The 15,772-nt window shown below is 36.0% G+C and overlaps 1 protein-coding gene across 2 annotated transcripts in view; it reads right to left on the bottom strand.

Annotated features, from left to right (window-relative positions):
- Positions 1-15,772, bottom strand: part of LOC101894707 (uncharacterized protein DDB_G0283357) — a 167,415-nt gene that overhangs the window by 54,864 nt on the left and 96,779 nt on the right. For both annotated transcript variants that reach the window (XM_059129388.1, XM_059129389.1), the window contains exon 4: positions 3,978-4,190. The gene's annotated coding sequence lies outside the window, so the exon portion shown is untranslated. The remainder of the gene's footprint in view (positions 1-3,977; positions 4,191-15,772) is intronic.

The raw sequence follows: 15,772 nt of genomic DNA, 5'->3' as shown, positions 1-15,772 counted from the left end.
TAAAATGTTGTATTATGGTGGATTTTTACAGAATATTTTTGAAGACAATGACAGATAATTACACTGCGTAACAAAATTATTATTATCATTATATTTTTTTTTTTTGAAAATATATTCTCCACAAACTATAAGTTTAAGAAGATGGCGTCAATGATAAACGTAGTATATTCAAAAAGTTGTTTTTTTTTTAATGAAAAAAAAAACTGCAACCAACTTCAGACTGCTGTCATTACAAAGTCACTCGTCCGACAGCTGTTAAAATTATTCCAGTGACAGCTCATTATATTGTTTACAAGCGTACAAAAGCATTTTGGTGAGAATTTTCCAGAAAAAATGTTATGCGTGATGGAATTCAAGCGTGATAGCATGATTTCTTTATATTTGGCTGGAAAACCACAAGGGGCTATCGTTAGAGCACTCTAGCATTTAAATGTGAATAAATATTTTGTGTGTCGTACCATCGCTCGTTACCGTGATACTGGGATGCTGGTAGCGTAGCCCGACGTCAAGGAAGTGGACTGAAAAAACAACAACATCAGCAGAAATGGTTCGAAAAGTAAAGAAGCGACTTGATCGAAACCCACGTCGCATTGGCCGAAAAATGGCTCGTGAGCTGAACATTTCGCAATATTCCCTTCGGCAAATATTGAAAAATGAGCTCGAGGTAAAGCCATTAAAATTTCAAAAAGTGCAACAACTTACACCGCAACTGAAAGAAAATAGACTCAAAAGAGCTAAAGACTTGTTTCGCTTCGCCAAAAGTGGTGAACTGCCGAATTTGGTTTTTTTCCGATGAGAAAACATTCGTTGTCCAGCAGTTTATAAACAAACAAAATTATAGTGTTTACTTGCCAAAGAGGTCAGCTGAAAATGTGCACTTTCCGTTGGCCACCAGAACTCAAGCGCCAGCCAGGGTGATGGTGTGGGCCGCCACAACAGCCGATGGTCGCTCTCCACTCGCATTAATCCACCGTGACATCGGAATAAATGTCGAATATTATCGCAAAAATATTCTGGAGGGTGTATTAAGGCCTTGGGAACGCAAACATTTTGGCCGCAGACCATGGACATTCCTACAGGACTCAGCACCATCGCACTCAGCACACGCCACCCAAGAATGGTTACAAAATGAAGTTCCTCGCTTCATTTCCAGGGCACTATGGCCACCAAAATCTCCGGATACCAATCCGTTGGACTATTGTGTCTGGAGTATTTTGGAAAGCAAGGTTGGCACTAAAAAATACCAAAGTGTCGATCACCTCAAGCAAGCGCTTCGACGGAAATGGGCCAAAATACCGCAGAGCAACATACGGACAGCGTGTGACGGTTTCATTGGCCGTTTGAAGGCTGTAATTCGTGCCAAAGGTGACCAATTCGAACAAATCTAAACATATTCTAAAATTTGATGCTAATTCCGACATTTTTGCCCACATTCAATAATATTTAAAAAAAAAAAAACTAAAAATTATGGCGTTAGACTTTGTTGCAGTTATTTCATCTCAGCCTGAATATACTGGTGACAGAGAATCAACGACCGGAAGAAACGGCTGAAGCTAAAATATTGAAATTTTGCACGAGAGCCAGCCTTGGTGCGTGTGACAAGTCTTGGTTTTTTTTTTTTTTTGGAAGTTCGTACTAAAAGGTTACGAAAACTACTAAAATGTACTAAAAATTGGAAAATTTAGAATAAGAGTCACTAATAAGGTGCAGGATAGATGTACCAACCGATTTTTGGAAATTCGAAATTCAAGGTTGCGAAAAGTACAACAATTGGACTAAACTTCTAAAATGGCACCATTTGGGTAATGGGATAGAGCTGATATCTTGACATTTGGTATGAGAATCAAGGCTGGAAATTATGTTTGATATATGAAGGTGGTTTTAGAAATGTCTATGAAGCCTGCGAACTGTACCACATAGTACTAAAAGTTTGGCTTAGGTTTAACGGATGAAGCTGGAATTTTGAAATGTTGTATTTGGGTCCCTGTTGGTGGTTGGTTTGTGATAAATAGGTGGTTTTGGAGATGGGTACTTCAAGTGCACGAAAAGTACTAAATTGTATTATATTTGGTACAATTTGGTATTGGGTGAACAGATAGTGCTTGAAATCTAGAATTTGATATTAGCGTCGCTGTTCATGTGTAGCCTGGACATATGAAGGTATTTTCGGCAATGTGTCCATATTTGTACGAAAAGTACTGAAAGGGACAATGTTTGTTATTGGGTCAAGGGATTGAGATAAAATTCGGAAATTTTATATTAATGTCACTGTTGGTATCTGATAATGAAATATAGAAATTGTTTTGAAAATGGGCCCTAGATTTGTTCGAAAAGTACTAAATTTAGTATTGGGTGAAGGGGATGCATTTCTCAATTTTGACATTTAGGTCTTTGTTGGTATCTAGAATTGAGATAGAGATGGAGGTTGTTTAGAAAATGTGTACTTCAATTGTACAAAAGGAATTAGTAAAAAGTACCAAATTTGGTATTGAGTGAAGGAATAGAGATAAAATCCTGATATAAAGGTTACTGTTTGTATCCGAGATTAAGATATGGAGATTGTTCCGAATAAGCGTCCTATGTTTGTTTGAAAAATATTAAATGGCAGTAAATATGGTTTTGGGTGAAGGGATAGGAATTAAATTCTGGAATTTGATATTCACTGTTCGTACTTAAAGTTAAGATATGACGACTGCTTTGAAAATGATTAGTGGAATTGTTCGAAAAGTACTAAATGCTACTAAATTATTAGGTGATGGGATAAAGACGGAATCCTGAATTTTGATATGGGTTTCACTGTTGGTGTCTGTGGTTGAGAGAAGCTGGTTTCGGATATGTAGAATATAATTGTATTATAATTGTGCGAAAAGTCCTGAATTTTACTATACTTGGTATTAACAAAAGGGACAGATATGAAATCCTGAAATTTGATATTTGGATTAGAGATGGTATGGATGTGTTTGAGATTGGGAGCTGGTTTGAAAATGCGTCCAATATTTGTACGAAAAGTACTAAATGGTACTAAATTTGGTATTGGGTAAAGGGATAGGGTTGGAATTCTCTGAAATTTGATATTAAGGTCTCTGCGGGTATCTGGAATTGAGATATGGAGCTTGTTTTGGATATGCGTACTATAATTACTAAATTGTACTAATTTTGAATCACTCTTGGTGTTTAGGATGAATTGATGTAGATTGTTGTGGACATGTGTAAAAAATGTTAGTAAATTTTGTAGTCGGCGAAGGGATAGAGTTGAAACTCTGAAATTTAATACTGAGGTCATTGTTCGCTCCTAGGGTTTACATAAGGCTACGTTGGAATAATTTTGGACAGAAAAAATGGATATGGGTCCATTGTGCAATGGTTTTACTAACATTCTCCTCGGTAAACTTGAAGATAAGAGTTTTTGAAGGTTTTTTATATGTTAAAGGTAAATATTATCCTATAATTTTTTTCCGCAAGGAGTTGAATGATATATACAACACACAACTTTGAAAGTCTGAAAATTTAGTACGGTGAATAAAGTTTTTACTAACAATTTTTGTCAAACAAAATCAATTTTGCATTTTGAGTACAGAAAAGGCCTATCAAAAACCGAACATTTATCCGCATGATAAATATAATTCAAATATCTCTGTCAATTTCAAATCTCAATTTAAATCCTTATGAGAAGCAATAACTCTTTAAAAATCAATTTTCTATTTTCTTCACAATTTTTAAAATTGTAATATTTTTGTCTATATTAGAACCTGTGTGAAAATATTGGTCCATTATTTTTGGTACCTCATAGAAATCATATCGTGTAACCAGGTTACAGGTTCGGATTATAACCTAGTCCATGGTAAACTTTATATCTGACTTAGATCAGGAGCTATCATGGTAAATATTGAAATATTGTCGTACCTCCACCATAAGGTAGGATTTTTAAACAATCGTATATGCATATAAATAAATATCAACAATACAAATCTACTTACCAAGAAATATTGTTTTTTTTTCAGTTTCAAAAATTCGCAAAAACTTATTTAAACATTGAAAATGACTTCGTGTGTTGTTTCATTGACCAATCGACCAATTAAATTTACTGCAGTGTCAGTAATTTTTGAAAATAGAGTTCAAGTTTATTGAGAATTTGACGTCTCCATTGGATAAACAACTACAACTCGCCGAATAAACAACAGCTGGTGTATCTGAAAGAAGAAAAAGAAACAAGAAAAAAGTTTATTACTGAATTGTTTATTTCAAACAAATGCCATTTCTTGGTCTAACAATGTTGCAAGTTGTGTTTTCACATTCACCCATAGCGAGTTTCAAAACCAAACCCTGTAATTATTGACGCTCCTTTTGGTTTGGGTTTCATGTTTTTTTTTTCTTTAAGAAAAAAGTAATAATAATAATAGAAATAAAAACTTTGGTCGGTTAGAGGCAATTTAATTTTGTTATTGTCTTCTCACCCCTTGGCAGTTGTGGTTATAACAAAATTGAGTTAGATAAGAAACGAAATCAGATTTTAAAAAATCGAAATTTATATACCCATCATCGAAGGGTTTAATTTAAGATTGTCTAACAGAATGTCAGAATCCGAAAAATGATCAAAGAAATATGCATATTTCTACCACTTTTTATATCCCGACAATATTACTATCGAGGGCCAAGATGAGTCTAATCAAAATAAATGATTTAAGCCCCATGTCTTCTCTGACGAGCCCCATGTCTTCTCTGACCCTATAGAAGAGCCCTCCTAAGGGCTCCTCTATTCTATAGAAGAGCCCTCCTAAGGGCTCCTCTATTCTATAGAAGAGCCCTCCTAAGGGCTCCTCTATTCTATAGAAGAGCCCTCCTAAGGGCTCCTCTATTCTATAGAAGAGCCCTCCTAAGGCCTCCTCTATTCTATAGAAGAGCCTTAAGGGCTCCTCTACTCTATAGAAGACCCTTAAGGGCTCCTCTAATCTATAGAAGAGCCCTAAGGCCTCCTCTATTCGATAGAAGAGCCCTAAGGCCTCCTCTATTCGATAGAAGAGCCCTAAGAGCTCCTCTATTCTATAGAAGAGCCCTAAGGGCTCCTCTATTCTATAGAAGAGCCCTCCTAAGGGCTCCTCTATTCTATAGAAGAGCCCTCCTAAGGGCTCCTCTATTCTATAGAAGAGCCCTCTTAAGGGCTCCTCTATTCTATAGAAGAGCCCTCCTAAGAGCTCCTTTATTCTATAGAAGAGCCCTAAGGGCTCCTCTATTCTATAGAAGAGCCCTAAGGGCTCCTCTATTCTATAGAAGAGCCCTAAGGGCTCCTCTATTCTATAGAAGAGCCCTAAGGGCTCCTCTATTCTATAGAAGAGCCCTAAGGGCTCCTCTATTCTATAGAAGAGCCCTAAGGGCTCCTCTATTCTATAGAAGAGCCCTAAGGGCTCCTCTATTCTATAGAAGAGCCCTAAGGGCTCCTCTATTCTATAGAAGAGCCCTAAGGGCTCCTCTATTCTATAGAAGAGCCCTAAGGGCTCCTCTATTCTATAGAAGAGCCCTAAGGGCTCCTCTATTCTATAGAAGAGCCCTAAGGGCTCCTCTATTCTATAGAAGAGCCCTAAGGGCTCCACTATTCTATGGAAGAGCCCTAAGGGCTCCTCTATTCTATGGAAGAGCCCTAAGGGCTCCTCTATTCTATAGAAGAGCCCTAAGGGCTCCTCTATTCTATAGAAGAGCCCTAAGGGCTCCTCTATTCTATAGAAGAGCCCTAAGGGCTTCTCTATTCTATAGAAGAGCCCTAAGGGCTCCTCTATTCTATAGAAGAGCCCTAAGGGTTCCTCTATTCTATAGAAGAGCCCTAAGGGCTCCTCTAATCTATATAAGAGCCCAAATGATTCTCATTTTGCGTTCTATGGACTTCACGGTTATTTAAAATGTTGACTTTTTTGTGGGGGAGGTACCAGAAGGAGTAAATCGATATATTCCATCTTCACGCCAGACCTTGGGTTAATGAAAATATTGTCTTTAATTTGAAGACAATCGGACTCGTACATCACATTTTATTAGAGTGAAAATTATTTAAAATGTTGACCCTTTGTGGGTCATATTGTCGATATGGTCCATTTTCGCACCTGGCCTAGCACTGATGAAAATATTAGGATTTGAAAAGTTGGAGCAAAATCGGATTATCATTTCTCTTCCTGTGCAGTAAATTATTTTTTTTTTCTGAAAATTTCGACATTTTGTAGGGGAAGGTACCAGATGGAGTGGATGAATGTTACCCATTCCAAAACTCAGAACTCGCCAGATAGACAGACGTAGGGACATACACTAGATTGAATTTAAATGTCCTGAAACGGATTTTGTCCAAAGATACTTAAACTCTAAAGTCGTTATTTCGATGAGGCACGTTGTGGCCGTATCAAATGATTTATACCCTCTATAGCCATATAGGTTCCAGAACTCGATACTCATTTCTTATCAAGCTTAAAATCTTAAATTCAAACAATAGATATCTTTACTTTTCTTCGGAAAAAAATGTGTATGGTCCTAAAGCTTAAGTGTTGATTTGCAAAAATATTTTCCCTGGCCACATCTCCAGCTAAGAATGTTGGTCTGCAATAAGTAAAAGTTGCCTCAGTGTGTCATTGCAATGTAGAACAAAAAATATATAAATAACACTTTTTTATATTCTTTTCTCTCCACAATGTCCATTGACAGAGTTTCACCTTGCTCGCACACACTCACTCCCAACTACCCGCTCTAATCGATGATTTTCATCTAATTTTCATTCGAAGGAAAACAAAAAAAACTAACAGCAAAAATATGTTGAGTCTTTTCTTACGGCGAAAAACTTTCACTTCACTTTTCCTGTTTAACGCAGCCAGTCTTGAGCCGGCTATAATTCTTATTTTTGCAAGTTCGGCGACAATGAGATGCGTCTGCTGGCCCACTCTTCTAGGAATGCAAGTAGCTAGGACTGATAAGAGCGTTAGGAAAGCCGGCTGGTGGTTGTTGTCTTCGCCATTGCCGGCAATGGCCAATGTTAATTTTGCACGCAAAAAAGACAGTGTTAGGACTTGTAAAATGTTAAGTTATTGTGATTTAACACAGCGTGCTTGCTTGGCTCTCGATGGAAAATGAACAAATTTAAAAGATATTAAATCTTGACAAGCTATAATTAATTTCGATATTTCTATCCTTAACTTTTCCTGCAATGGTGTCATGTGGTGCTTCGCGGTGTTTTCTGCGTTGGGGGTAAGCAAACTACTGCGGAAGCCTAAATAAATGTTAGCATTTCTATTATTTTATTTATAGGATGGAAAATTTTAAGAGAGCCAAGGAAAATTTTACTCATGAACTATTTTAAGAAAAATAAAAACTTTTCATTTAGAAGGAAAAATTGAAAACTGCATTTTCCATCTCCAACTTCTAGAAGAACATCAATAGTGGTCTTCTGTGAGAAGATCTGTTATTCAGAGACTTTCAAGATCTGATATAACGATTAATTTGAAGAGATCCAGAGATCTTCAGCCAGAAGATCTAGGGCACTGATGCAAATATTATCATTTGCAAAGTTAGAGAAAAATCGAATTATACTTTCTCTTTCTGTGCAGTAAGAAAATTTCGACCTTTTATGGGGAGTTACTAGAAAGAGTGGACCGATATTGTCCATCTCCGAACTCAGTCTAAGTTTGTTAATAATATTACAATGCACCAAGTTTTGACTAAATCCATAAGCAGATCTAAATGTCTTTCTCAAGACATTATAAATGTTTTCAAACAGGAGACTACATTTGAAATGATCTAGATAGGCTAATAAGATTTTTAGATACTCTAATGATACGATCTTAATCTTCTTTTTTATGAAAATATGTATATGTTCTATAAGAAGGTGTAATAATCTTCTCTAGGAAGATATAGAGATCGTCTAGAAAAAAATCTGGTTCATTTGTAGAGAAAGGTTACAGATCTTTTATGAAAATGATTTTATGATCTTCAATTAGCAGATCTAATAAACTCCTGCAAACATATCGAAATGTCTACTATGATCAGGCTACATAGCTTATCTGATAATATCATAAGACCTTCTACCAGCAGAACCAGAGATTTTCCGTAAGAAGATTTAAATTTTTGAAGGCTAACGAGATATTTTGTAGAAAGAATTTTTTTATTAATTTTTTTTAATATAAGCCGATCAGTATGTCGTCCGTTAGAAGGTTAAGAGCCTTTTCCTGAGAAGATATAGAAATCTAGCTCTACTGCTGCCATTTCTAAGCCACTCATCCGACAGCTGTTAAAATTATTCCAGTGCCAGCTCATTATTTGTTTACAAGCGTACAAAAGCATTTTTGGTGAGAATTTTCCAGGAAAAAAAGTTATTCGCTATAGAATTCAAGCGTGATAGTGTGATTTCTTTATATTTGGCTGGAAAACCACAAGTGGCTATCGTTAGAGCACTCCAGCATTTAAATGTGAACAAATCTTTTGCGTATCATCGCTCGTTACAGTGATACTGGTAGCGTAGACCGACGTCAAGCAAGTGGACGGAAGATGGATAGGGCCGCCATAACAGCCGATGGTCGCTCTTTGCTCGTATTAATCGACCGTGGCATCGGAATAAATGCCGAATATTATGGCGAAAATATTCTGAAGGGTGTATTAAAGCCTTGAACCCACAAACATTTTGGCCGCAGACCGTGGACATTCTAATAGGACTCAGAACTCAGCACCATCGCACTCAGCACGCGCCGCCCAAGAACGGTTAGAAAATGAGCTTTCCCGTTTCATTTCTACCGCACAATGGCCACCAAAATATCCCAATACCAATCCGTTGGACTATTATGTCTGGTGTATTTTGGAAAACTAGGTTGCCACTAAAAATACCAAAGTGTCGATCACCTCAAAAAAGCGCTTCGCCGGGAATGGGTCAAAATACTGCAGAGCAACATTCGAGCAGCGAGTGACGGTTTAATTGGCCGTTTGAAGGCCATAATTCGTGCCAATTCGAACAAATCTAAACTTGTTTTAAAATTTGATTATATTAAATTAAGTAAAAAGCTGTAAGTTCGGCCAGGCCGAACTTTGAATACCCTCCACCATTGGGACAAATTTAGCAATTTTCAAAAAATTAAAACCCATTAAAAATTCTGTTAAAATCTTAAAAATACCGAATGTAACCGTATATATGACGACGTGGACCTGAATACGCAACTTTTGTCATAAGCCTGCACAGACAATTTTCTGTTATAGTATTAACTGCGAACTTCAAATACCAAATTCGAAAGAATTCCGGTAAATAATGTCGCTAAAATCAACAAAGTACAGAATATCGGGAGTTACAGTTATATGGGGGCTATACGTAGACGTGGACCTACGTGGCCCATTTTCAATACCAAAAGTCCTGCCGATATAATACACATTTGAGTAAATTTTTATCAACTTACTTTATTTCGTTCGGAAGCTAGAGTGATTTCCACAGACGGACGGACGGACGGACATTGCTAAATCGACATAGAATTTTATGCTGATCAAAAATATATATACTTTGTGGGGTCTCCATACTATAGTGGAGGGTATAAAATTGTAAAAATTATGGCGTTTGTCATTGTTGCAGTTTTTTCTTCTTCAAATATTCAAAAATACTTCAAATATTTTGATGGATTTTTCATTGGCCATTTCTGCATCTGTATTGGTCCACGTTTTGGAATAGGCCTCTTGTATAGGTAGCGGCTGATTCGATTTGGAAATAGGCCCAATACCATCGAAATAACTGAACTTATATGAGGACTATACCTAAACGTGGACCTAACTAGGGGCTGAAATAAGTGTAAAAATTTTGAAACCGTATTCGGACAAAAATCATAAATTTATAGATATTTTAAAACCAAAGACTTAAGAAACATACTTTAAAATGTACGAAAGACTTAAGCAACAAACTTTCAAAACTTTAGCAAAGAAACATTTCATCAACGGTAGCAGCAGCAACAACGACAACATTATGAGTTGTTTTGCGACAATCAAAAAAAACCACAAAACCTAAGCTGTTGAACTTTTTGCACCGAATTGAACTGAAAATGCGTTGTAGCAAATTCTGCGAAATTTGCTAATTTTTTGTAAAACATTTAATGCACTTTTAGTAGAAGTCATAAACATTTCAATGCAAAGATAAAATTAAATGGAGATAACAATGCAACAACAGCAACTACCACAAAAAATACGGTGGGTAATAAAAACTAAAACAAACATAATTAAAACGGGACTTGTATGTCAAAATATTTATGGCCATGTAAGATGTGGTGGTGGTAGTGGTGGCGCTGCCAATGCTAAGACGGGGGGGGGGGGGGGGGGGGGTTTAAATGGCAATGGCCAAAAGAAGAAAATGGCAACATTTTTTCAGAAAATGCTCGGCCATTCAACTACCAATAATGACGGGGATAATGGTAGATGGCTAAAACCGCACAGACATTAATGACAATGAGGAAAATAAATTGGCTATTTAACATAAAGGCCAAGTAATCATTAACATTTAACTCCTTCTGGTGGCACAAACACGCACACACATACAAATACACAAACACTCCATCGTGGATGTGTGTGTTCACAATAGAAACCATCATCTTTTATTTTCAAAACCAAACATTAAATGTTTATTCTTTTTTTTTCGTTCTTAAATTCTATATAATTTGCAAGCAAATAAAATTAGTTTGTTGTTATTACAAAAAAAAAAGGACAGACAAAACAAGTGAAAAAGCAATAAGTTCGGCCGGGCCAAACTTTGAATACCCTCCATCATTTGGTACAAATTTGGCAATTTTCAAAAAAATAAAATTCGTTAAAAATTCTGTTAAAATTTTAAGAATACCGAAAGTAGCCGTATGTTAGGGTCTATACTATACGATACTATTACAATATAAAAATGCGAAACTTGAAAAGAATCTGTATATAATGTAGCTAAAAACATCAAAATACCGAATATGAGGAGGTACTATGGGGTTTATAAAACGTGGACCTGCACACACAATTTTCTGTCATAGGCTGTAGTATTCATTACGAACTTCAAATACCAATTTCTGAACAATTCCTGTAAATAATGTCGCTAAAATCATCAAAATACCGAATATCGGGGGGTTCCGTTATATGGAGGCTATACAAAGACGTGGACCTGCATAGGCAACTTTCTGTCATAGGCTGTAGTATCCATTACGAATTTCAAATACCAAAATTGAAACAATTCCGGTAAATAATGTCGCTAAAATCATCAGAATACCGAATTTCGGGTGGTACAGCTTTATGGGGACTATACGAAGACGTGGACCGGCACAGACAATTTTCTGTCTTAGACTGTAGTATCCGTTACAAACTTTAAATACCAAATTCGAAATAATTCCGGCATATAATGTCGCTAAAATTATCAGAATACCGAATATCGGGAGGTACCGCTATATGGAGGCTATACGAAGACGTGGATCTACATGACCCATTTTCTGTCTTATGCTGTAGTATCTATTACAAACTTCAAATACCAATTTTGAAGCAATTCCGGTAAATAATGTCGCTAAAGTCATCAAAATACCGAATATCAGGAGGTACAGTTTTATGGGGGTTATACGAAGACGTGGACCTACATGGCTCATTTTCTGTCTTAGGCTGTAGTATCCATTTCGAACTTCAAATACCAAAATTGAAACAATTCCGATAAATAATGTCGCTAATATCATCAAAATATCGAAAATCGGGGGGTTCCGTTATATGGAGGCTATACAAAGACGTGGACCTGCATAGGCAACTTTCTGTCATAGGCTGTAGCATCTATTGCGAACTTCGAATACCAAATTTGAAACAATTCCGGTAAATAATCTCGATAAAAATCATAAAAATACCGAATATCTGCAGGTACCGTTATATGAGGGCTATACGAAGATGTGGGCGTACATGGCTGATTTTCTGTTTTAGGATGTAGCATCCATTACGAACTTCAAATACCAAATTTTAAACAATTCCGGTAAATAATGTGGCTAAAATCTTCAAAATAACGAATATCGGTAGGTACCGTTATTTTAGGGCTATACGAAGACATGAACCTGCACAGACAATCTCCTGTCTTAGGCTGTAGTATCCATTATGAACTTCAAACGCCAAATTTAAAACAATTCAGGTAAATAATGTCGCTAAAATCTTCAAAATACCGAATATCGGGTGGTAACGTTTTATGGAGGCTATACGAAGACGTGAACCTACATGGCCCTTTTTCTGTCTTAGGCTGTAGTATCCATTAGGAACTTCAAATACCAATTTTGAAACAATTCCGATAAATAATGTCGCCAAAATCATCAAAATACCGAATATCGGGAGGTACCGTTATATGGGGCTATACCAAAACATGGACCTACATGGCCCATTTTCAATACCAAAAGTCCTGCAGACATAATACACATTTGAGTAAATTTTTATCAACTTACTTTATTTCGTTCGGAAGCTAGAGTGATTTCCACAGACGGATAGACGGACGGACATCGCTAAATCCACATAGAATTTTATGCTGATTAAGAATATATGTACCTTGTGGGGTCTAAAATGTATATTTCGAGGTGTTACAAATGGAATGACACACTTAATATACCCTCCATACTATGGTGGAGGGTACAAAAAAAGAACAGACAAAAAACGGAGAAGCCGCCGCTGCTGCCGCCACCGCAATGTTTATTCACCGACCCCCGACCAGCCTCAAGAGTTATTGTTATTGTTGAAAATTTGCTAACAAATCAATTTATATTTATTTTAACTCTGGGAGTCTGACCGTTGTTTATATGTCACTCATATTGTGTACAGACATTTGGGTGAGTGTGTGTGTATGTTTGTCGTGTCATTCATATACGTTGTCGACCATAGGTTTTCAATTCAAAAATTTGTTTCATAGAAGCCTGGGACCGACCGGCTTGGCAAAACGGGTTATAGAAAGAAAATATCTCCCCCGAAAAATAAACAACCATTGCCTGCCAGCTGTACTCATTGGATGATTGTATTTGAATACACCAACGACGACGACATATAGAGTGGGAATATTTGTTTGTTTGTGATTTGCGAATAGAAAAACCCTATACTGCAAATAAATTGAATAAGTATAAATAGAAAAAAAAATCTCAAAAAGAATATATGTTTTTGTCTCCGTGATTTCTTATAAAGGGTAAATTCATTTTATTCTGTTTGTAAGCGCACAACAGGCCTATACTGGCTTAAGTGTATGCCCAACAGGGCATGCGGCGAATTGCTTCGCCCTTCTTTTCAACCTAACCTAACCTAACCTAACCTAGTGATGCATTGGTGTATGTTGTAATTACGCTATTGTTCGAAGGAGTTGACACAGAAAACTAAAATTGTACACATATGTATATTTTTTAGTAGAAAGGTTTGTAGATGGGCCATATCGATTTCATATAGCCCCCAGATAACTATAGCTCTCGATTTTCGGTATTTTGACAAGCTAAGCCAAAATTTCTAAGAAAATTGTTTTAATTTCAGTATTAGAGTTTGTAATGGATTCCATCTCCCACGGCAGAGCATTGTCTTTTAAGCCTAGGTACTCAGTACTTTGATTTTTTTTATTTTAGCCATATGTTTGCAAAAGATCCAACGACTAATGACATTTGACCACTGACAATCGGCTATATAGGTCTACGTTTTCCTATACCCCCCCATATATGGGTACCATCTATATTAATTGAAGAGTAAAGTAATTGACTGACTTAAGGATTCATCAAGGTCCAGACGGAATAGATAAAGTTAGAATCTTGAAATTTTGGGTGAGGTTCCCTCTTTGCCTTAAGGGGTAAGATAAGGCTGGGTTTTTGGAAATTTGTACTAGAACGATACGAAAAGTATTAAAAAGGTGCTAAATATGGCACCAGTTGTATTTGAGGAAGCAATAGAGCTAGAACTCTTTAATTTGGAATGAAGGTCACCAATTAAGTGAATGATAGATGTACCAAAGAGTTTCTAAAAATTAGCACTATAAGTGTACGAAAAGTACTAAAATGAACTACATTTGGTACCATTTCGGGTTATGTGAACGGTTAGAGCTAAAATTTAAAATTTGGAATTAGAATCAAGGTTGAGGAGAAGAGTCGATGTAAGGAGGTAGTTTTAAAAGTCCGTACTCATGTATACGAAAAGTGCTAAACGGTATTAAATTTAGTACAATTTGAATTTGAAGGAACATATGGAGCTGAAATCCTGATATTTGAAATTAACATTACTAAGATATGGAAGAAGTTTTCAAAATTTGTAATAATGTACACGAAAAATACTTAATGGTACTGAATTTGGTACAACTTCGAGCTGGAATTCTAAAATTTAGAAATAAGATTACATTCTAGGACTGATGAATGTAGGTAGTTTTGGAAATTTGTACTTACATGTACTAAATTTTACGAAATTTGGTAAAATTAAAATTTTGGGAAAAACAATAGAGTTGGTATCCTGAAATTTGAAAATAAGATTTCTATTGGACTCTATGATGTAGGTAGTTATGAAAATTTTTATCTTAGTGTACTAAATGGTACTAAATTTGGTACAATTTGGATTTGGGTGAACAAGTAGAGCTGGTATCCGAAAAATTGGAAATAAAATTACTGGATTTTAGAAATTTGAACTCATATGTACAAAACAAAGTACTAATTGGATCTAAATTGGTATTGGGTGAAGGAATAGTGCTGGAATCCTCAAATTTGATATTGAGGGTCTGTTGGTGTCTGTAATTTATGGTTTTGGAAATACGTACTATAACTGTACGAATATTACTAAATTTGCTATTGAATGAAGGAATAAAGCTTAAATCCTGAAATTTGATATAGATGTCAATGTTGCTGCCTGTGTTTAAAATATGGAGGTGGTTTTGGATTTCTGCGCTATAATTGTCGGAAAAGTACCAAGTGGCACTAAATAAGGTATTGGGTAAAGGGTTAGAACTGGAATCCTCAAACTTGATACTGAGGTCTCTGCTGGTATCTGGTTTTGGTTTATGTACCATAATTGTATGAATGGTACTGAAGTTGATATAAAGTTAAGGAATAGAACTGAAATCCTTAAATTTGATACAGATGTCACTTTTGGTGTCTGTGATTGAGGGTCTGAGCTGGGTTTGGATATATTTGCTCTAATTTTACTAAATGGTAGTAAATGTTGTTATGGTTGAAATGAAAATATAATATCCTTCTCGGTACACTTCAAAATGAAAGATTTTGAAGACTTTAAGGTGTAAAATTTAAATAATTTTTTAGTTTTCTTTCCTAAAACGGAAAAACTTGAATAATATGTAAAATCTTGGAAATCTGAAAATTTTTGTACGATATATGAATTTTTGATAAAAAAAAAGTATTGTCAAACTGAACAAATTGTGCAATTTGAGTAAAAAATCAGCTAAGCTCAGTCGGGCAGAACTGTTTATACCCTCCACCATTCAGAAGGAACTTGGAAAATTCAGCTCAAATAAAAACCTTTATATTGGGGCTCTACGAAGATATGAAAATCGAAACAGTTCGGGTGAATAGTGTCGTTAATATCACCAAAGTACCGAATAAAGAGAGGTACTCTTGTATGGGGGCTATAATAAGACGTGAACCTGCATAGACAATTTTCCGTCATAGGTTGTAGTACCGGAATTACGTCAAATACAAAATTTAAAATCGCAAAAATCCTGGAAATATCGAATATCTCGGGGTATCGCTATATGGGTGCTATACGAAAACGAAGACCGCTCCTCTTCCCTTCTCTTCCAGGGGGTAAAGTACTCACAGAGAACTACTTGTGTACAATT

Source organism: Musca domestica, unplaced genomic scaffold (assembly GCF_030504385.1).
Source record: "Musca domestica strain aabys unplaced genomic scaffold, Musca_domestica.polishedcontigs.V.1.1 60, whole genome shotgun sequence".
Taxonomy (NCBI): Eukaryota; Metazoa; Arthropoda; class Insecta; order Diptera; family Muscidae; genus Musca; species Musca domestica.
Note: the sequence above shows the minus strand (reverse complement) of the source record. Positions and strands in the feature narration are given on the sequence as shown.